This window comes from Alexandromys fortis, unplaced genomic scaffold, assembly GCF_014885135.2.
Source record: "Alexandromys fortis isolate MF-2015 unplaced genomic scaffold, M_Fortis_MF-2015_v1.1 scaffold_38, whole genome shotgun sequence".
Lineage (NCBI taxonomy): Eukaryota > Metazoa > Chordata > Mammalia > Rodentia > Cricetidae > Alexandromys > Alexandromys fortis.
In genome coordinates, this window is record NW_026067916.1 from 5,528,273 (window position 1) to 5,551,765 (window position 23,493).

Sequence of the window (23,493 nt, forward strand, 5' to 3'; positions counted from 1 at the left end):
CTGTAATTTTCTGTAGCAGTATCTTTCAAAGATAAGGTATATCTCTGTGCCTGAACAAAGTAAACAAAATTATAATGGACTTTTAATTATAAAAAGTTCAAATATTTTTGAATATTTAAACTTGTTTTTATTGTAAATAGCTAATATCTTAATAAATATCACTTTAAATCAGATATATTCAGATTGCAACTCAATTGTAGTCTGTCAACAGCTTTCAAAATAAACAAAAGTAACTTTTATGTTCCTTTCGAGTGGTCGTTTAACTTCTTTACGTAGTTTTCGTTCACACTTTTCATGTACAGTATTCTCTTGCCCTTGGTAAAGCAGATGAAGCTGTCGGGAAACAGAGAGCACAGATGAATTTACAGTGTTGATGGCAGCAGATCAAAACAGGAACTTGACTTTCAGAAACTGAGATACCTACACTAACATAATAGTCATGATCAAGTAAAAAGTGTTCAGTAAAATGGTGTTTAGGTAATCAATCTGACAAAGACCACCGTTAAATGACTAGGGAAACAAGTAGCATCTTTATTTTGACTAATGTAGAATTAATGAAATATTCATGATTTCACACCACACAAACAAATCAGCAATGGAGAAACCGTCTTAGCCCTCCATGCAAGAGTTTCCCAGATATGCAAAACAAGGAGATTTGTAATATCCATCCTCCAAAACTGCAAAGGCATAAAAGATAAAAACAACCGTTTCTGTTTTCTAGAAATTAACCCTGACCTTGTAAAAAATTTTTGCCTGAAAAAGTTGAGGTGAGAACGGCAGGAGAGCTGAACTTCTTGCCTGAGGCTGTCACCATCCTGAATCACAACTGGAGATGGTAGAGGCTGTGATGGAAGAAGACAGGCTGTGAGAACCAGCTGCTTTCTCTTTGTGGCAGAAGGGAACTCACTCAAATTGTAACACTGAGTTACAATCACACTTGATAATACTATCGGAGACTTGATAGCACCATCGTAGACTTGATAATATTACCCTAGGCTTGATACTATGTTCATTATGAATAAGCAGGCAAATTCTTACCTGTGTGCATAAGTGCAAAGCAGAGACCTGAGGACTCAAGCCACTTAGTTACGTGCTCTTGGCTAACCTTGAAGCTGCCTATATGTGCAGAGAAGTCATCAAAGATTCCATTGGTGCATGCAGGACCAACACAGAGAATCTGAATTTGAACATATTCTTTTATTCACATAGAGTAAAGAAACCTTATTTGCTTCATATGTTTGAACACAATATTTTTTTAAATCATCAGCCAGCAACCCAACTCTGTACACAGAGGAAAACATTCTGGAGATCCAGATTTAAAAACCAAAAGTTAACTCAGTAGAAACATCAGTGGCTATACACCACAGTGGAATCAGATTTGGCCAAAATGAGCATCTGAAGCACAAAACCACCATATTAACAAACAAAATGATGATAATCACCACCTTGAGATAGGATAATAAGAATTCAGAGTTGTTATTAATGTTGTTTAAAATGGCAAATTTCCCCAGGAAATCTATGAGTCATATAAAGAATTAAGGATATATTGCATTTATTTTTGTTAGAAAGAAAGAGAGTTGGCATGGGGAGGAAGGGAGTGAAATGCCAAGAAGCTGGCAGTGTTACTGCAGGAAAGATGGTTGCTTCCAAGTCTTATGATCTTAGTTCAGTTCCTGGAGCCCACTGAAAGGCTGAACGAAAAAAATCAACTTCACAAACTTGTCCTCTGATTGTGTACCCTAGATCATGGACTCAACAGATAAAAAATTCAACACAATTATTATAGGTAAAGCTCAGTGATATACAAAATATTAAAGAAATCCGTGGTAAGAATAAGTCAAGAACAAATCTCATAACATCCAGATCATTTTTAAAAACGGAAATTATAGCACTGAAATGTTCTAGAAACATTATTTTCTTAATGTACTTAATAACAGATATAACATAAAGAATAAAAAGAAAATATTAAAAGCTATGAATGTGATTAATATTGATTATCTCATCTGAAATCTAAAGACTGAAAGTGGTGAAAAACACAGATGATATCACAGGTCAGCTGGAAGTGAAAACATACTAAAATAATCAAAACAATATGAAAAAGAAGAAGGGTTGAAGGCTTCTGAAAGGAAGCCTTCTAGAGAGAAAACAGGAAAGAAAGTGAAAAACCATATATCTGTTTTCTGGAGGGCAGTTTAAATACCCTTTGGGAATAATCTTGAGCATCTCTGGGGGAGGGGTTATAATTTGACACACTTTCTTACATGCAGTAGGATTTGGATAGAGATGGAGGATGGGGCTGAGGTGGACCTTACACCTGAACATTCCAGACTCTTTGGATATATGGATGCCAGGGCCTGGGGTGAAGTTTCCACCTAAACAAAAATAACAAAATTGATCTTAAGTTTGTATCAATAAACCAAAGCTCATACCAATGTAAAGTATTTATTTCTGTATCATATCTACTCTTCATTTTTTTAAGAAAGAGATTGTCTATGACCATTAACTACTTAAAATGAACCCACTTTAAATGATAACATTTATAAACAATCGCTTTGGGGATTCAGACTTTGTTTTCTCCAAACTGTTCCCTGCTGTTTGTTGGGCAAAGTATTTTTAGGTCTCATGGAGACCTTTTGGGGGTCCTGCTCCATCAAACCACATTAGCCTAGAAGGAATCCATAGGTGCTCATCTTCTGTGGAAACAAAAGCAGAACCTCTTTCCAAAGTAATATATCCTTATACTCAAACTTTGAAGTCAAGATACCTTTAAAATATACATGGTGGCTTTGCTTAGCAGCCCCCAGAAGCAAATGTTTTTCAGTAGTTAACCCATTAACAGATAAAAAAAAATCCAAAGAAATCAAAATAAAACACATAATACAGTCTCTCTGTGTATATTCCATCTTTACCTGGCTTATATTCTTTTTATTCTATTACTTTTTAATATTTATTTCATTATCTTTACTCCTTTGAACCTATAACTGTTTGTACTTTTTCTTTTCTCTCTCCTAAGTCTGTGAACATTTATCCAACACTGTGACTCATTCAGAGGCTTTTCTTTGTCTGAATCTGTTTTACTGTGCATCTGTAATTTTTTTCTGAGCAGGAGAGTTTTTGTATTTTTTTTAATGTTAAGCAGACTAGGACTAACTAGTGACTTCACATGGGGGCTGCACTCCATCCAACAGGGCAGAGGTATGTTCACCACCTCTGCCAGGCATGCCACCTGCTCACCACCCCAGCACTAGGGAAACAGCAGCTTTATGTCACCATTAAACAACTTGTAGCACTCAGCTCATATACTCCATTTAATTATTCTGTAGCAGAGCCTCCTGAAAGAGCCAGAGGTATTCATGCCACCAGCATGAACCAGGAAGCTGTTTTATAAAGAAGCCAAGCCTCTGTGGTCAGCAAACATAACTTTTCTAAAAAAAAAAAAAAAAAAAAAAAAAAAAAAGTGCAGCTATCGAGAAGCTCCAACTGAATCCTGTGTTTGTGTCTAGAAGCCCTTCCTATACAGGCACTTTCAGAAATAGTTTAGAAGTACCTTTAAAACTTAAACACAAAATGAAATAGCTGACTAAGCAAAATTCCACAAGCTCTTTATCAAAGTAAATCAAAACATGTTCACACAGATGTGAGCATGAATGCTCATAATAGTATAATTTGAAATACCTAAGCCATGGAAACAATCCACAGCCCGATTAGGAAATGCATGGGTAAGCACAGCATGCCATGATAATACAGTGAGATACTATTACACAAGGAAAGAATGAATTTTAATAGGATTATCTCAGAATCATATCTACCAGAAGAAGATAATTCAAAACATGATTACATACTGTATCATTCTACTTACATAAAATATAAAGGAAAGGGGAGTGTTGAGAGACCCAAAATGCACTGGCTAATTTTTGGCTTCAGTGTAGAAGAAAGATAAAGGGTGAGGGCAGAGTGGAGGATCTGCTTGTTTGGAATGTGATTATGATGATTCTTGCAGAAATCTACAAATCCTTTAAAGTCCTGACTTGTACATATATATCAAGTGAGCATCATGCTCTGCACACTGTGACTCATCATCACATTGCTAAAACAGACTGTGTGGCTTTGAAATATTTGGTGCTATATTTTATATCTAAGCCTTTGTAGTTCATCTTTAGGGATCCTTAGTTCATTCACCATTAAAAATTAACTATAAATACTAAATCCAGCTTTATATGATTTAAATGCCTGAGAATCCCAATATATAATTGGTATTATTCTTAAAGAGTTATTTTTTTGGAAGTACTTATATTTATTCTTTGTTTTATGTATGTGGGTACCTTAACTGCATGTGTATATGTGATCATGTATCCCTCGTAGCATCTTAGGTTACATGAAGTCATCGGGTACCATGGAGCTGGATGTATGAGTGGTTGTGAACCAATGTGTGGACACTGGGAACTGAAATCTGGTATTCTTCAAGAGCAAAAAATGCTTTTAACTGCTGAGTCACTTTCCCAGCCCCATAATATATATCTATTCCTCTCCTCCCTCTCTCCCCTCCCCTCTCTCTCTTTCTCTGTTTGTGTGTGTGTGTGTTGTATTTCGATTTCTTAAATTGTACAGTAAATAAAATTTCTAAGAATATTTAAATTACATAACAAATAATCAATATATAAAATATGTTCATAATGGGCAACCTAAAGAATTGGCAACAATTTGCATTGTTTGGGAGCCTCTGGGTCCCCACTGAGGAAACTTCCAAAGGAAGTATACTGTACCCTAAATTGGGCTTTTAGTTTGAAAACCAATGGCTTCTTGGAAGTGAACATAACCCAAGCTTACAAAATAGTAGACTTCCATATAAAGTTTCAGAAAGCTTTAGTCTTAGCTCTCTCCAGCCACTCTTCATCTTCCCTCTTCACACGTAACTCCTCCTTACTTACTCCATTATTACCCCTTTCCTCTTTTTACCATCTGGTTTCTATGATTTCTCTTTCCCTCCCACAATTAACCCTTAGCCCTTTCTAGAATTTTTGCCTATACTTTTTTTTTTTTTTTTTACTTCTGCTTGTACTCCAAATTAAACACACAGAATTTAGGATTGAAAGTAGAACACACATATGAAGAGAACATGTTGCTTTTGTCTTTATAGGTTTGGGATACCTTAAAACACAGTTTCTTCCATTGACATCCATTTACCTGAAAATTTCACAGTTAATTTTAGAGCTAAAACGTCACTATTATGTAGTACCATATTTTTATTAACCATTTATGGGTTGATGGACATCTAAGCTATTTCTTTATCCTAGTCATTGGGAAGAGAGCATCAGTGAGCAAGACTGAGAAAGTCTATATGCAAAGGAACATATATTCTTTTGGGTATATGCTCAAGAGAGGCAGATCAATTGGTACATTTATTTCCTTTTTAAAGAAACTTTGATTTTCATAATGGCCTCACCAGTTTTCACTCCCACCTGTAGTGAATTAGTTTTCCCTGTTCCCTCATTAATAGCTGCATTAGTTTTCTTTCATTTCAATCATTTTAACTAGGATACGGAGGAATCTCTAAGGAGTGTCCATTTAAATTGCCCTGATGACTAAAATGTTGAACACTTTAATCATAAATCTTAGCCACTTGTATTTCTTTTGAGAAATCTCTGTTCAGTTCCATAGCCCATTTTATAATTGAGATGTTTGTTTTCTTTTTTTTTTCTTTTGTGTGGTGTGTGTGGTGGGTTTGGTATGGAGAGGCGAGGTTCTCCTCATATGGAAGACATCACACACTTTGATCATGGGTCACCTAGAAACCAAACAAGTACTAAGCTGAGAGCTTCTTCCTGATTGCAAGCTTTTATAGTATCAGAAAAAGGTAGCAGGATACTGGAGAGAAAAATCAATAAGTTTATCTAACTACAAACGCTATGAACTATAGTAATGACTAGCCTGGGGAGATATGCTAATGAGTGCAATAGAAGTTATTGTTATGGAGTCTACCAACTGATTTCTGATTAGACTTAAGGTCTAGTCTGTGGGGGGAAAATAATACGTGACAATGGAACTCTCCCCAAGAACCCATAGTTGGGGAACTCTTAGACCCACAGAGTGAAACTACTCATAGTTGTTAGATGAACATATCAAACACCTTCTAAATGCTATCGGTGATCTGACCCAGTGTTTATTTATATAGACTATGAAACTAACCTGCCGTGCTAAATGTGCCAACTTGTGCAATAGTGGCATGACTGATATGGAAGTAACCAACCCCTTTCAGTTTGGATTTGAGTCCCACCACACAGGATGAACTTTACAGCTGGTACTGTCAGCCCACTCCAAACCCCATTGCATATATATGTGTGTGTTCATTACATACATGTATATGTGTGTGAAAAAAACATACACACATACATACATATTATGCAACAATAATAATCAAAGAAAAAGTGCTGTCAACTTGAAAGTGGAGGGGGATATGGGAGGGACATAAGGGTCAGTATGTGGAAGAGACTGGAGGGATAAAGGGAGGGGAAATTATGACATTTTATTTCAATTTTTACATAAGTAAAAAATTATTTATAGGCAAAGAACCTTTAAGGTTAAAAATGCTCAACATTACCAGATAAGAGAGTTAGAAAATGCCATTGACTTAGTTTTGTGTAGACTGTCTTCTGCTGGATGTGGAAACTACAGTTAAGTATGGGTAGTCTCTTGTCCAGTGAGACTCCCTTGGAGAAAGCTATTTTTTTTTTTTTTTTTTTTTTGCAGCTTCAAGTGGTTTCATTTATTGGAGCTAGTGTCTGTGTTTGTAGCACGGTTAATAAACACTGATATTGGGATTTAACCTGGAGGTCAGTAAAGCAAGATATAGCCACTTGTTCTTACCTCTACCTCAGTCCAAAATTGAAGCATGATTAATAAAAACTCAGAGAGAGAGATAGAGAGAGAGAGAGAGAGAGAGAGAGAGAGAGAGAGAGAGAGAGAGAGAGAGAAATTAAGGTTCAAGCTGAAGGTCAAAAAAGCAAAACAGCCAGCCACTGGCTCTTACCTACACCTCAGTCCAAAATGGCGATTCTGACTCCAGGAATCTCAGAATGAGACTGAAACAGAGCTGCCCCCTGCTGTTTTATAATCCTCTCTAGCTCTGCAACTAAAGGAGTGCACCACTTGGATTAAAAGCATGCATTATGTGGTTTCTATGGTAACTGTGAGGCTACTGGGATTGAAGGTATGTGTTAACACTGCCTGACCAGTGGGGCTGTTTTAACTTCTTATCCTCAGGCAAGCATTCTTTATTAAAATATAAATGAAATACCACTACACTAAATGACGTTATGCCTCCTGGAATCCTCAGAATGAGAGTGTGTGAAAGCTGTCTCCTTCTGTTTTATATTCTTCTCTAGGGCTGGGATTAGAGGCATGCACCACAACTGCCAGGTTTCCATGGGAAACTAGTGTGTCTACTAGGGCTAAAGGTGCGAGTCATTACTGCCCAGTCTATAAGACTAATCAGTGGGGCTGTTTACTCTCTGATCTTCAGGCAAGCTTTATTTATTAAAATGCAAATGAAGTATCGCTACATGGGTTAAAGAAAAGGGCATGTGTTCACATCTCCTTTGAGCTCTAGGACCCCATCTGGTGCAGACTTCTGCACTCCATGTCCATGGTGCCTCAATTTCAGTGAATCTGTGTGTTCATAGGTGCAATTTTGTCTACACAGCCTTGATTCTTTGGTGTTCTCCATACCCACTGTCTCTTAGAATCTTTCTGCTTCCCCTTCCATAACATTCTCTTAACCCTAAGAAGAGAGATTTGATGAAGACATCCCAATTTGGGCTATGTGTTTCACATTCTCTCATTCACTGCATAATTTCTGACTGTGGTTTTCTGTATTTGTTGCTGCATCTCCTACAGAAGGAAACTTCTGCTATGCAAGGCATTAAACTATAAGTATAGCAAATGTTCTTAGCCATCATGTGATTGCTACATTTCTTTAGCAGAACCTTTTTTAAAGATTTTCTAATAGATTCTGAGTGATCCAGTTTCAGATTCTTGGCCACCTAAGCAACATCCAGTGTAGGATCTGTCTCATGGTGTGATACCTTTAACCAAATCAGGTGTTAGTTGGCTACTCACACAATCTTGTGCAACTATTGCACCAGCGTATCTTGCAAGTAGGTCACCATTGTAAAATGAAGGTTTTGAGCTTGTTTACCTGTCTTCTTTGGCACACTGCCGAGTGCCTTAAAATGCTATGAGAACTAGTCAGAAAGGAAGGCTCTAGATAGGCATAGTTCAACATTTCCATGTTCAATGACTTGTGTAGGTGTTCTTTGAAGCAATAATTTATTTATGCTTTAATAAATAAAGCTTGCCTGAATATGAGAAGGACAAAGTTAAGCTACTAGTGGTAAGGCAGTGGTGGCATACATCTTTAATCCCAAGATTTGCAAGACAGAGGTAGGTGGAACTTTGTGAGTTCACAGCCATGCTGGGCTGCACAAGATCAATGCAAAACCAAATCCAAGGTAGTGCCTCACACCTTTAATCCCAGTACTAGGAAATCATACAACTTTAATCCCAGCATTAGAGGAGAGAGAGGCTCTGTTTGCTTAGTCTGCTTAGTCTGTGGTCACCCAGCCTTGGTAGAGGTAAGACTTTTCTAGTGGCTTGACTGTTCTCCTTTTTCTGGTGCTCAGGTTGAACTCCTATATCTACCTCTGAAGTTTTATTATTCATGTTATAATTGGCATCCAATATGTGACTCAAACCCATGGCTGTGGGATTAAGAGTTCCATGTTCTACTGACTGACCTAGCTGGGTGAGGCTGGCGTCCCATGTGCAGCTCTGGTAGGAGCCCCAGATTTTGCTTGTGACAAAAAATCCCCCAGCAAATGTCTTGCTCATGAATTTGCATCATAAATATTGTCATTGAAGGTCTGTTAGACACAGGTGTGGCTGCAACAATAATATCATCAGAATCTTGACATCTAAGTTGGTCTCTTCAGGATATAAATGTTCAGTTTTTATGGACTGGAACTTATCTCAGGTAAGGCAGATCATGAGATGGGTTTAATGTATAGGGCCATAAGGACGGAGGGGAATATTAAAACCATATGTGGCTAATATAGCAATGAATTTATGGGGATGTGATTTGTTACAGCAGTAAAATTCTCAGATTAAGATTCCCCCAATCTTAGAAATGAACCATAAATTAGTATATGTTTTAGGAAAAAAATTAGAAGGTTTTATAAAGAACATTCACTGACTATTCAGGTTTTACCAGAACAGAACACAACAGTTGCTGATATTTCAAAAGCTCCAACAGCCCTAGTTTTAAAATGGCTGACATACAAATCTGTATAGAATAAGAAATGGCCTTTGACACTAGAGATACTGGAGGCCTTAGAATAGCTTATACTGGAGCAGCTAGATGCTCAGGATACTGAAGAATCAACCAGCCCTTGGAATTTTACTGTATTTGTTGTTAAAAAATAAATCTAGAAAACAGAGAATGGTAACAGATTTAAGAGTTGCTAGTAAGGTAATTCAGCCAATGGGATCTCTATGGATTGGTATTCCTTTGCCTTTTCTATTTCCTAAAGGACGGCCTCTTGTAGTTACTTATTTAAAAGATTGGTTTTTTTGCTATATCTTTACAACAAAAAAACAGAACAATTTGCCTTCACAGTGCCTACTTACAAAAATTCTCACCCTGCTAAAAGATATCAATGGCAGATTCTCCCATTGGGAATATTAAATAGCCCCACCCTGTGCCAATATTTTATAAGTCAGCCATTGGAAATGATACATATGCAATTTCCTGAAACTATAGTATACCATTCATGTATGACATTTTGCTATCTGATTCAAATGTAGATACTTTAGAAAGAATATTTGAAGAAGTAAAGAAAATTGCCTTGTTGTGAATTACAAATTGCTCCTGAAAAAAATACAAAAAGGAAATTCTATTAATTTTTTAGGTTTATAAAATAGGATTACAAAATGGTGTGGGACAATCATCTATATTCTATCAATTATATTTTAAATAAACGCTGATTGGCTGATAGCCAGGCAGGAAGTATAGGTGGGAAAACCAGACAGGAAATAGAGTATTCTGAGAAGCAGGAAGCTCTTTCTACACTCCTGCCCAGACCATAGAAGAAGCAAGATGTGACCTACCCTGCTGAAAAAGGTACTGAGCCACGTGGCTAACATATACTAGAATAGGTGAATGTAAGTTATAAGAGCAAATAAGAAGCCTTAGCTAATAGGCCTATCAGTTTATATCTAATGTAAACTCTCTGTGTGATTTTCCTTGGGACTTGCGGGCTGTGGGAACTGGGCAGGATAATAAACAGGCCCTCATGTTACAACAAAATATTACACAAAAGATGCAAATTAGGAGAGATCAAATACAAACTTGCAGTGACTTCCAAAGATTTCTAGAAGATATTTCCCAGCTACAATCTGCTATTGGGATAAAACCTGATAAACTGATTTATTTAAATAAAACTTCAGATGGTGACAAGGACTTAAATAATCTCAGGAAGGGACTGGAGAGATGGCTCAGAGTTTAAGAGCAATGGCTACCCTTCTACAGGTCCTGAGTTCAATTCCCAGCAACCACATGGTGGCTCATAACTAGCTATAGTGGGATCTGATTCCCTCTTTTCGAAGGCAGGTATACATGCAGTGCACTCATATATAAAATATAAATAAAAAATTTAAAAATCGTCTCAGGAAATTATCAATAAAATCTGAGAGAGAATTGAATTTCATCAAAGAGAAATTACATAAGGCACATGTGCATCATATATATCCAAATCTTAACTGTGTTCTGGTCATATTTCCCTCCAAACATTCTCCTAGAGGAATTTTAATGCATAAGGAATATATTCTTTATAAAGAATCTTTTTACTATATAAACCAAGTAAAAAAAATTAAAACTTATGTGCAAAAGTCTCTGAGTTAATGATAAAAGGAATCTGAACTTCTTCAATTAGTATGAATAGACCCAGCAGAAATGATAGTATCTTTTAATAATGATGAATTTAATAGATTATGAGAAGAAAGTGAACCTAGATAAAGGGTTTTAGTAATTTTTTGGGAGATATTAACAGCAACTATACCAAAAGGAAGGAAATTTGGCTTATAAAGAGAGCTAATTGGATCCTTCCTCGCATTGTACATGACAAACCATAACTGGAATCAGTATAGAACATTCTATACTGATGCAAATAAATCAGGTAAGTCGGGTAACAAATAAGAAAATTTAAGTAAAATGGAACAAAAGCCTTATGATTCTATCCAAAATCAGAAATACATGCTGTTCCCCCGGAACTAGGAATTTTAAAGAACCTCTCAACAAAGTTACCAGTTTATAATAAGCAGAAAGAAAGTTTTGCATATTTAAAACACCGAATTTATAACATATGATACAGAACCGACATCATTATTTATTCAAGTACAAGATATATTTGAGACTAAATATCATCCAATATATATAACACACATGTGAACCGATATGGGTCTGTCAGGTTCTCTAGCACAAGGTATTGTAAAAATTGGTCAATTATTGATTGGGAATGTGCTAAAGACCTCACAATTTCATATATAAACATCATTTGAATAACAAAGGTTAAAAAAGGACTTTTTAAATTACATGACAACAAGCCAAAGAAATTATAAGAAAATGTTCTAATTCTTCTTTATACAACCAAATATCACTTCCTATAGAAGTAATCAAAAGGGTACCCAAAGGAATAAAATCTAGCAAATGGATGTGTTTCATTTTGTAGAATTTGGAAAACTAAAATATGTATATCACACCATTGATAGGTATTCAGGTTTTCAATGGGCAAATGCCTTGAGTTCAGAAAAGGTTGATTTGGTAATCACACATTTGCTAGAAGTTATGACCATCATGGGTATACCTGCACAAATAAAGACAGACAATGCTCAAGCATATGACTTTAAGAAAATGAAAGAACTTTTTGCTTTATAATACAAAGCATATTACAGGTATAACACAAAAGCCTACAGGACAAGCAGTTATAGAAAGACCAGATAAAACTCCAAATGATATGTTAAATAAACAGAAAAATAATAAATACACCCAGAAATATATTCAATAATGCTTTATTAACTTTGAATTTTCTAAATGTTAACGAGAAAGTCACAACAGCCATGGAGAGACATTGGATAGTAGTAAAAACTAAAGAATTAAATCAGCCAATGTAGTTTTAAGATGTACTGGCCTCAGAATGGAAACCAGTACATATGTTACATTAGAGAAGAGGTTTTGTTTTTTGTTTCTACAGGAGAAGAAAAGCTATGGATACCATCAAAATTGATAAAGATTTGATTTGAACATGAGGCTCCACTTAATTAGAAGAGGTCATATTTGATCAAACACTATTTCCTTTTTTGTTTGAATTAACTGATAAAACTAACAGATGCTTTTCATTTGTTCAGATACAATTTGCCAAAAGAGAATCTCCCCCAAACTTTAGGCTAAGAAGGATTTTGTTTCTGTCTTTTCAGTAGAATAAAGAATTTCAGCTAAGGAATCTGAGGACTGCTGGACAAAATGAGAATGTGAAGAAAAAGAACACCACACACACACACACACACACACACACACACACACAAACGTCTCAAGAAAAATAGTAAATTGGCTCATTGGTATAACAAATTTCCAACAGGAAAAAATTTCATAAATCTTCCCAAATGTTTGTTTCTGCTATTCTCTACAGACATATAATGTAAATTGTCTTTTTGTAGTCCAGTCCAACTAAAGATTAAAGCTGGCATTGGACTTTGAGTATCGCTCTCTCCTTCTCTAAACCCAAACATGTTTATTAAATTGAAATTCAAAATCTCTGCCTCATGTCAGGAGAGCCATTTGATATAGAACAGAAAAGAAACAGCAGATATGAAAGTATAAATTTATTTTGTGTATCTGTATATAAGAAAGTATGCATTATGTCATGTGTGTGTGGTGGGAGAGGGAGGATGTTCTCCTGTGTGAGGATAAGAATGTACATGTCACAGATGGTGTATGCTGACCAGACAGTAAACTCGGGTGTCTGTCTTTACTTTCACCTTGTTTGAGGTGGATGAAACACTAGCGTAGGACACCCCTTTGAGCTGGTCAGGAACTGGTGAAAACAGTGGCTGAACAACAAAAAGGACCTTACCTCAAACAAAATAAATTCATACTTTCATATCTTACCCGTGTTTTTGCCCTCATAATAAAATCCCAAGGATTAAACCACAGAAACTTACATTCTTTCAGGAACAGAGCCTAGAAGTCTGAGGTCAAGATGAAAGTAGGGTCAATTCTTCCTGAAGACCATGAAGACAGGACTATATGCAAGCCTTTTGATGTAGCATGGAGGTGCCAGATTGTCTGTGTCTTCTACTTTTCTTCTTTTTACAAACTTATTATAATAATATGTAGTGCAGGAGAATTATCTGTATTCTGTCAATCATGTTTTAAACAAATGTTGATTGGCCAGGCAGAAAGTATAGGTGGGTCAACCAGACAGGAAGTAGAGGCAGGGTAATGAGAACAGGAGAATTCTGGGAAGGAGGAAGCCCATTCCTCCCAGTCCTGCCCAGACCATGGAAGAAGTAAGATGTGATCTGCGCTGCGGAAAAAGGTACTGAGCTGGGGCTGGAGAGATGGCTCAGTGGTTAAGAGCATTGCCTGCTCTTCCAAAGGTCCTGAGTTCAATTCCCAGCAACCACATGGTGGCTCATAGCCATCTGTAATAAGGTCTGGTGCCCTCTTCTGACTTGCAGGCATACACACAGATAGAACATTGTATACATAACAAATGAATAAATATTTTTTTTAAAAAAGGAACTGAGCCATGTGGCTAACATAGATAAGAATAATGGGTTAACATAAGTTATAAGAACTAATACGAAGCCTGAGCTAATGGGCCAATCAGTTTTATCATTAATATAGATTTATGCGTAATTTCTTTGGGATTTACCAGCTGTGGGAACTGGGCAAGACAGTAACCCCAACAAGCCCAGCCCTCTTGTTACAAAGATGAATGGAGTTAATCATCTTAATTTGATACCTAGTTAATGACTCTATTTCTAAATGCACGTACATTTGAGGGATGCTCAGTGAAAGCCTTCAGTGAGCAATTTTGAAATGAACACAGTACAGCACTTAATGCATATACAGCCCTGTGAGTATTTACAAAACTTAATGCTCTTGGAACTTTAGTATCACAGTAGACAATATCCACATGCTTGGAATACAGTAACATTTAATACCAATGAAAATTCCTCCATGTGCCTTCATTTTATTTTCCCAGTCAAATGTGTTTATTATGAAAGAGTGATAGGCAAGAGTCCTGAACAAAACAGAAAGGAAAATCCGAGCCCAGTCTTAGAGTAAATTACAGCATCTCCTCCTACAATAAGGCTATCAGAATTCAAGAAGACTGTTTTAGGAAGATGACTTGTTTGTTTCCTGGCTGTCCAGCAGCTCAGACCTGAAATAATGACACCGAAAGTGTATTATTTAAATCACTGCTTGGGCCATTAGCTCAAGCTTCATATTGGCTAACTCTTACATTTTAATTTAACCCATCTCCATCAATCTGCGCATCATGATGAGGCTGTGATCTACCAGACAAGTTTCATCGCTTCTCTCTGACTCTGCCTCCTTTTTTCCAGCATTCAGTTTAGTTTTCCCCACCTAGCTCTACTTTACCCCATCATAGGCCTAAGATGGTTTCTTTATTAACCAATGGTATTTACAGCACAAAGAAGGGAATCCCACATCACAAGGCAGCCTTAATCTAGAGCTGCAACTATCAGTTTGTGGATGATTTTGGATCCTGACCAAGCTCTAACTTCATTCCTTGGCACTAAAATATCAGTCAAGCCAAGAAGAAAATATAAGTCATAATAGCTAAAAATGTGCTGGCTTGCACCTCTGTGAATTCCAGACTCAGAGAATACCTTGATCTTACTGGGAAAAAATACTTAATTAAATTTTTAACACTTGCGATTATAATAGTAAATGCATAAAATGAGAAAATTATATTTGGTAAGTGAACCATATTGATAGACAAATTTCTGTTATTCTTGTTGAAAATAGATTTTTTGCTTATACAATACATTGTGACCACTGCTCCCTCTTCCTCCACTCTTCCCAGCTGCCTCTCTCCCGCATCCACTACCTCTTCATTTCCCTTCATAAAACAGCAGGCCTCCAGGAGAAGACAACCAAACAAGATACAATAAAACAAGACAACATCACCTGTGTATATATTAAGGCTGTTAACAGACAAGTTCTTTGTGAAATAAATGACATTGGTCACAAAACAGTCTTGCTTCAGAGACAATTTTATTTATTTGAGAGTGAGGGGTTAATTACATTTTGATTACTTATAAAAGATGACATCAAGCCAGGCGGTGGTGGCGCACACTTTAATCCCAGCCCTCGGGAGGCAGAGGCAGGCAGATCTCTGTGAGTTCGAGACCAGCCTGGTCTACAAGAGCTAGTTCCAGGATAGGCTCCAAAACCACAGAGAAACCCTGTCTCGAAAACAAACAAACAAACAAAAAAGATGACGTCAAGTAGAAATAACAGCAAGGAACAATGTCAAAGTGACTACATTCATTTTAAAGAGAGGTGAAAGCTCACTGAAATGCCGTTTTATTAATGAGGAACCTATATTACAATAGTAATTTTTAATGGGCAAATATATAAATGAGAAAGTAAAAAAAAATTAATTCAACTTAATCATATCTGAGGTGATAAATTTTAAATTTAAGAATGGTACAGAGGCATAACATTTTGTTACATACAGTGATTTCTGAAAAGCTGATGACAGGGAGGTGAGGAAAGGGTGAGAAAAAGAGTAATTCTTCTTAGGAAATAGCCTGGGTTCAAAAATGATTAGTCCATAAGCATTGCATTTTTGAATGCTAATCCAATATAGGCTTGTTATTCCTTGATTATCCCTGTAATACTTTCAAACACAGTGAATTACTGTCAATTCTATGTCTAATTTCAATTTTTTTGACAAATTTCCTGAATTACAACATCGAGCAGAACACATGCATTGCTGTTTGACTTGCTAACCACACACCAAAAACATTCCAGCCATTTAATCACCTTCCACGTGTTTTTAAGAGTTTCAGAGTGAAAGTGAGACGGGAGAGGAGACAGCTGAAGAAGAGCAGCCATAAAAGAAGGGGCAAGTGAAACGCAATAAACCTAATCTTGAACACAAATGCACACAGCTGTGCAGTCCTCAGGCACCAGAGAACCTGTCTGCGTGTAACACAATCTTAAGGGGAAACACTCTCGTTCTCAGAAGAAAGTTCCCCAGTTCTTTCGCTTTCCATTTAAAAATAAATCTTGGCCCAGAAGTCATCAGATGCATTCAGAAAGACTTTTCCCTGACAGATCCCTGTCCTAACAGATGAGGTGAACACAAAAATATCAATTTCTGCATCTAACCCCAACTGTTACCAGATGGTAAAAATGTTATCAGCTCTTACAGTGTACAAAAGTTGGGAGAAAAACTCAATGCCAATGGTCATGAATATACATTGTTAATTCGTTAAAATATCTTGTTATCTTTTATTTATCTAAGTAAAACTAAAATTACCTCTTAATTTATAAGTTGCTGAAGATTTGTGAAACAAATGAATAAAATCTGAGTTTTCCTTGTGGCCAAAATTTGCTTTAAATAATTACCAAAGTAAATGAAAATGATATACTTTAAATAAGTAATGTATAAATGAATAGAACAATTAGGTTTCTAGGACTTTTGTATCAGAGATTTCCAACGCTCATTCAGCAAACCTACAGATGGGCAAGTGGTCTGTAAGTTTAGTCTGTGATAACATTGTTTAACTGGGAATGAGGCCTTAGTGATCTCCTAACCAATTCCCATCCATAGATCTTATCATTTTTTACCCTTATTAAGAGACTTAATGATAATTAAGAAAATCAAAATCTCTAAGCCTGGAATTGTTGAGCCGTGGAAACTACAAAGACTTACTAAAAATATTATTAAAGTCTCCCACATTATCTCATGAAACACCAGCCAAACAAGCCTAGAAGATATTTTTGGTCACTGGTAGCCCATCTTCGGGAAAGAAGAATGGGCTCTGAGTGTACTGTTAAGACCAGCTGGGCTGCGTCCCTGGCACCCGGCCGCCCGCATGGCTAGCTTATGCCCGAAATAATTACAAGGAAACTGTATTCTTTTAAACACTGTCTGGCCCGTTATCTGTAGCCTCTTACTGGCTAGCTCTTTACATATTGTTCTAACCCATTTCTAATAATCTGTGTAGCCCATGAGGTGGCTTACCAGGGAGGATCTTAACCTGCGTCTGTCTGGAGTGGGAGAACCATGGCGACTCCCTGACCCAGTTTCTTTCTCCCAGCATCCTGTTCTGTTTTCTGCGCCTACCTATGGGTGGGCCTATCAAAAGGGCCTAGGCAGTTTCTTTATTAGTAAGAAATCACTCCCACATCATCTGAGTATTCTGGGGAGGGAGAGCTGCCTGGTTGATATTACCTGTATGGACAGAGAGAGAATACTAGTAACTGCTTTCCTCCAATGGACTGATGTTCCTTCCCTGCCACATGACATGGGAATATACAGTGCCTTCTAGGATGTCACGACTCTGCTTTTCTGAGCCACAGATATTCTTCTGGCATTCGACATCCATCTGCAGCATTGTTACCTAGCTCCTACCTTATCTAGGAATCCAGAGAGGCCTTTGCTTTCACTTCTCGCACGTGGATGTTTGAAGCCAGCAAAGGGAATTGATGCGCTCTCCCTGAGCTTAACTGTGTGAGCGAATGAGGGAAAACAATTCCACATCTGCCTATTCTTTTTACATTCAACCACATGCCACTTAATCTTCTTTCTCATAAGCTTTGGTTTGTTTTTTTGACAGGATTTCTCAGTAGCTTTGGAGCCTGCACTCGAACTTGCTCTGTAGAACAGGCTGACCTTGAACTCACAAAGATCCGCCCGCCTCTGCCTCCCAATTAAAGGCGTGCTCCACCATGACCTGACTTGCATAGAATCTTAAAGGACATTCTTTTGCACTTAGATATAAAACCAACTTGAAATAAGAATGGATATTTCTTCAAGGTAAAAGTATTTAAAGATCAGAGTGGGGAAGACGGCCATGGTCTGGGGTCAGAGAGTGGGGCGGGGAGGCTGGAGTTAAGGATGTCCTGGCTACACTGAAGGTGGGACGCACCGCGGATGCTGCTTTCCTCGTCGCTTAATAGCTTCATCACAGGACTTTTCCAGTGAGCTGAGAGCAAAGGCGAACATAGAAAGCAGCCCTGGGCACTGATGAAATCAGAGGCGTGATCGGTAAGAACCACCAGGAGAAAGAAACAGAGCTGGGAGTGTAGCTTAGCAGTTCAAGTACTCACTGTGTAAACTTGAGGCTCCCCAGTCTCTTCCTCATAGCCCATGTAACAAAGGCCAGACATCAAAGAAAGTACTTGTAACCCTAGTGCTGGGAAGACAGAGATATGCAAATCCCAGGGGCTATCTGACTAGCCTATCTAACATACTTAGTCAGGTTAGATCAGTGAGAAATGCCATCTCTACACCAGAGAAACAACATTCATGTTGTCCTCTGACCATCCAGCCATGCATGCGCAAACACACACACAAGCACGCACACACACAGACACACACATGCATGCATATGCACCAATACACAAAAACATGCAAATGTACGTATTAAACATAAGAAGAAAGTGAATATCTGTGACAGTCTTAAAGTGAAACTTCAGTCCTTAAGACCCCACTAAATCTCCATTTTTTTTTCTTCCTAGAAATCAAAGAAGTCTTAGTCTCAAGCCTGTAGGTTTATCACCAGTCTTAAGTGCTAATATATTATTATTTAATATATTATATTTAAGTGCTAAAAATATTATTTGAGTATTTCTTACATGTATGCAAGGTATCAGCTAAAGCTACCACTCACAGCAACTCTCAAACTGCCTTTTATATGTTACATTGTTTGTAGCTTCCATTCTCAAGATGGTTAATGTATTTATGCATCATTCCGGTTTAACTGAAACTTTTGTTCTAATCTTTACAGAGAGACTCTTCATATGTAGCTTAAGCTGTTTTCAGATTCATGGCAACCCTCCTTCCCAACCCTCTGAGTTCTAGGGTTATAGAAATCTACCAAAGCAGGTTCAATACTTTCTTAATAGATCTTACTGTTTTTGTATTTTGTTACCTATGGATAGTAAACAGGTCATTATGGATAAAAGGACATTTAAGGGTTTTCAGAAGCCATAAATGGATGCCCTTAAAATACTGCCTTAAACTATTACATAGGATTCACATTGAAACTGAGGTAAAGAATAACAATGTAATCCTTCCTAAGTAACCAGAAGATTAATAATTATAATTCCCGTGCTTTCGAACATGTTTTATATAGTCTTATTCATTCTGAACATAAAAGAAAATACAAAATATTGGCAATAGAACAATTTGTTTTCTTCAATATAAAAACTATTCAGAAATGCTTATGAATTATATTGTTTTGTTTCCCCAAGAATTAAACTTGTTTTGAGGTATGCTTTAAATTAATGGGAACTTCATTGGAAATATGCTAATTTGTGTACATAATAAATTATATATGACAAGACGCTGATTTTTATGGTAAGTGGCATAACATGAATATTGAAATCAAACAAGGAACTGTAACAATTGTAGAAATCATCAAGAGCCAAACCACAGTGGCATAATTTTTAGTGTATTAATTATCCTGATATTAGACTTAGATTTTCCCTTTAATTTACTAATGAGAGCTAGGGTCATAATTTTGTTCAATTTATATCAAAAAATAATTACTCAATTGCATTTTCAAACAGGAACCAGAAACATTTTCTAAAATCATGTTATGAAACATCAGAGTTTTAAATGGTGCCTACTGACACATTTACTTAAATTTTCTTGGTAATTATGTAAGTCCATTCTCTCAGATCATGATATGAAGCATGCTTCTTTGGTTATATCAGATGAAAATGAATTTTCTGGCCTCCACATTTATTGTTGTTTTAAATAACAAATGATTTGTTCCAAGTGTGAAATCATAAATCTGAACGTTAAAAAGCCTTTGGAGCGTGACATCAGCAGCTGTAATGGGATGAGGAGGACACCAGTGTCACTGGAAGCCCAGGACACCATTCAATACAGATGTTGTCATCGGTGTCCATGAGAAAGTTATGGGGAGACCTTTTAACTCTTGTCTTCTTCCATGGTCAGTATATTTGCCTTAGAAACACTTTGTTATCAGAATGTAACTCAAGCCTCTAGGATATGATTACATACGTAAGGCACGAAGAATTAGCCATGCTTCCAAGAGTCCCTGTGGACTAACTTCTGCCTTCTAATTGGTCAAGAGGGGTGGCTCTTCCAGTAATTATCCACACATTACAGTCCAGGGAAAGTCATCACTACACCCTTGTTAGTTCTATTATTTATGACAACAGTGAGGTCTTACGCTAATATTAACTGGACAACTGTATATAAATGTGTCATTTAAAATGCTTAGCAAAGGAGAGTAAGAATGAGTCTTGGTCTTACCATACGCCCTAAAACAGCTGACAATTGAGCAGCAATCTGTGTTATGTTGAAATTTCCTAAAATCTCTTTCATACTGTTTCCTAAGGGGGCCTCTTTTGAGCTTAAAAGGGAAGAAAAATCATACTTTTCAGAAAGGGTAATTTAAACACAAAAGAATAAATATTAGTCATTTAGTCACTAAAAAGAATCTTGATAAAATTATGTTTATGTATAAAGGAATAAAAGCAAATGTAATCAATGCTCAGGTGAAAAGTTTAACACAACAAGTGAAAATCCCTTTTCTCTGTTGAAAGTGCATGGTTTTTCTCAAGATGGCACAGATATTACAGTTAGCCTTTGCAGACGCTTAAAATCCTGGTGTGTGTTTCTGACGCGCTAATAAGCATAGTGTTTAAGATACACAGATGTGAATATTGCCAGAAAAATTTGTAGATAATACCTAACACCATGCTGCATAATCAGTAGGTTGATCTTCCTTCCAGGCTTGCCATTGGGGAAATTCGCATCAAAACTTCTTTGAGTGTTCGGTTGAGGAGAGGGAGGAGGGACCATATGAGCAAGAGGGGTCAAGATCATGGTGGGGAAAACCACAGAGGCAACTGACCTGAGCTACTGGGATCTCAAGGACTCTGCACTAATAGCTGTGGAACCTGCTTGGGACAGGACTAGACCCTCTAAATGTGGGAGACGGTAATGCGACTGTTGGGGGGATGTGCTGGCTTGAAACCAGGACTTATTCTGGGTCCATGAGCTGGCTTTTTGGAGCTCTTTCCCTATGGTGAGATACCTTGCTCAGCCTTGAAACAGGTGGAATGGGCTTAGTCCTATCTGAACTTGTATGCCAGACATTCTGTCTCCCCAAGGGGGGGGGTCTTACTCCCAGTGAGGAGTGAATAAGGGGTAGGATAGGGAGAGGTGGGGATGGGAGAAGGGAAGGAAGGGAGAACTGGGGTTGGTACGTAAAATAAAAAATTTATTTTTAAATTAAAAAAAGGAAAAAAAAACAAGGTAACTTGAGATTTCATCTTACTCAAATTAAAATGGCTAAAATAAGATGAAACCAAATTACAATAAACACTGGCATAGATATAGGGAAATAGAAAATGTTGTTGACTGCTGGTGTGGATCAATACAGCCACTGTGTACATCTGTATGGCAGTTTTGTAAAAAATATATTTCTATTGTAAATTCTACTATGCTACTCCTGGCCATATTCTCCAAAGATTCAATAACCTACTACAGGGAGACTTAAAATAATCTGCATGTCTATCAAGAGGTAAATGATACATTTATACAATGTAATTTTATTTAGCTGTTAAATGAAATGAAATTATGAAACTTTCATGTAAGTCAATGAAGACAGAAAAAAAAACGATTGTAAGTCTACAAATCCCACACGTGCTTTCATTTCTGAATTTTACCTTTGTGTCTTTAGACATGTGTGCTTAATTTGCAATGCCCACAGGCCAGAAAATTAAAAAGGGTTGATTTTGGAGATACTTCAAGGGAAGGGACATAGAAAGATGTGGTAAGAAGGAGGAACAGAGAATAATGGAACAAAAATGTTTACGTGTGGTTGGGAGTGGAGCGGGAGGGCAGGGTAGGAGGGAACATGGTAGGGATGGATGATAGCTAGTACCACAGACCTTTGGAAAAAGTCATACAAAATCGGACTATTGCAGAAGATATGTGAAATACACATATGAAATCTTTTTAATGGAGTGTCCCTATAAAAAGGAGACAACACCCACAGAATAACAAACAAAAATCCCAGTGCCCACAATGCTTTACCACTTGCAGAGTTGTTGGACAGTAAACCCCAAAGACTCTTCCAATCTCCACACATCTAAGGTTACCACCACTGTGCTTCGTCACCCTCCAGAACTTTGTGGTAAGATGCTACTGAGGATACTGCATACATAGAGCACTGGAATCCAAACTTGCACTCCTGGAAGCTTCATCTCATGCTGGCTAGCTGTCATGGTGCCACGCTTGTCACCAAAAGGGAAAAAGTGATCATTATACTAATCCAGATGGGAATCCTTCCGATTGCAACGCTGACGGACCTTGTGAGGTACGCAATTTGAGCTTGAGTGATGGTTGAGCAGTTTGGAGAACTTGTTTTGAGGAGGACATTTCTATCACTCAAGTGGTTCCCAGCCATCTGTAACTCCAGTTCCATAGGATCTAATAACCTTTGCTAGCCTCTAGTGGCACTGAACAGGAACACGATGAACACAGTCACACTTAAAATAAAATGAATAAATTTAATAAAAATAAAATAATATTAAGATTATGTGCCCACTAGTGCCACAGTAGCGGCAATTTTAATGAAATAACCAATCAGTTTATGATAGTATTTTAAAGTCCACTGTACAAGATGGGACCCAAACTTGAAACCACTATCAGGGACAATAACCTGTACATAAATAGGTACTAAGGGAAGACCTACTCCGCTAAATGAACATAGTATCATCAGAAAAGTTTATTTTTACAAGGTAATGATTAGCAAGGAGACCCAAAACTGGGCAAGGTCCAGGAAATGTGTGACGAGAGAGTGTTAAACTCTAAGTGGGATATCTATATCACACTCCTCTTCCAAATTCCCAGGGATTATCCTGAAAGATGGTGTGGAAAGATTGTAGCAACCAGGGGCATAAAACCATGCTTTCCAGACACACCAGGACAGTTAAACAAGTGAATTCATAGCACTGGGACATTGTACACAAATCCTAATCAAGATTGAGTCAGGTGATGGATCCCGTTAGTGGTAGGGAGAGAACATGAAGTCCCACTGCTCCGTGTGACTATCTACTGGATCAGTGTGACTCCAGTAGATAGTCACACATCCAAGGTTATAAGGGCAGCGCAAATTGAACTGGATATG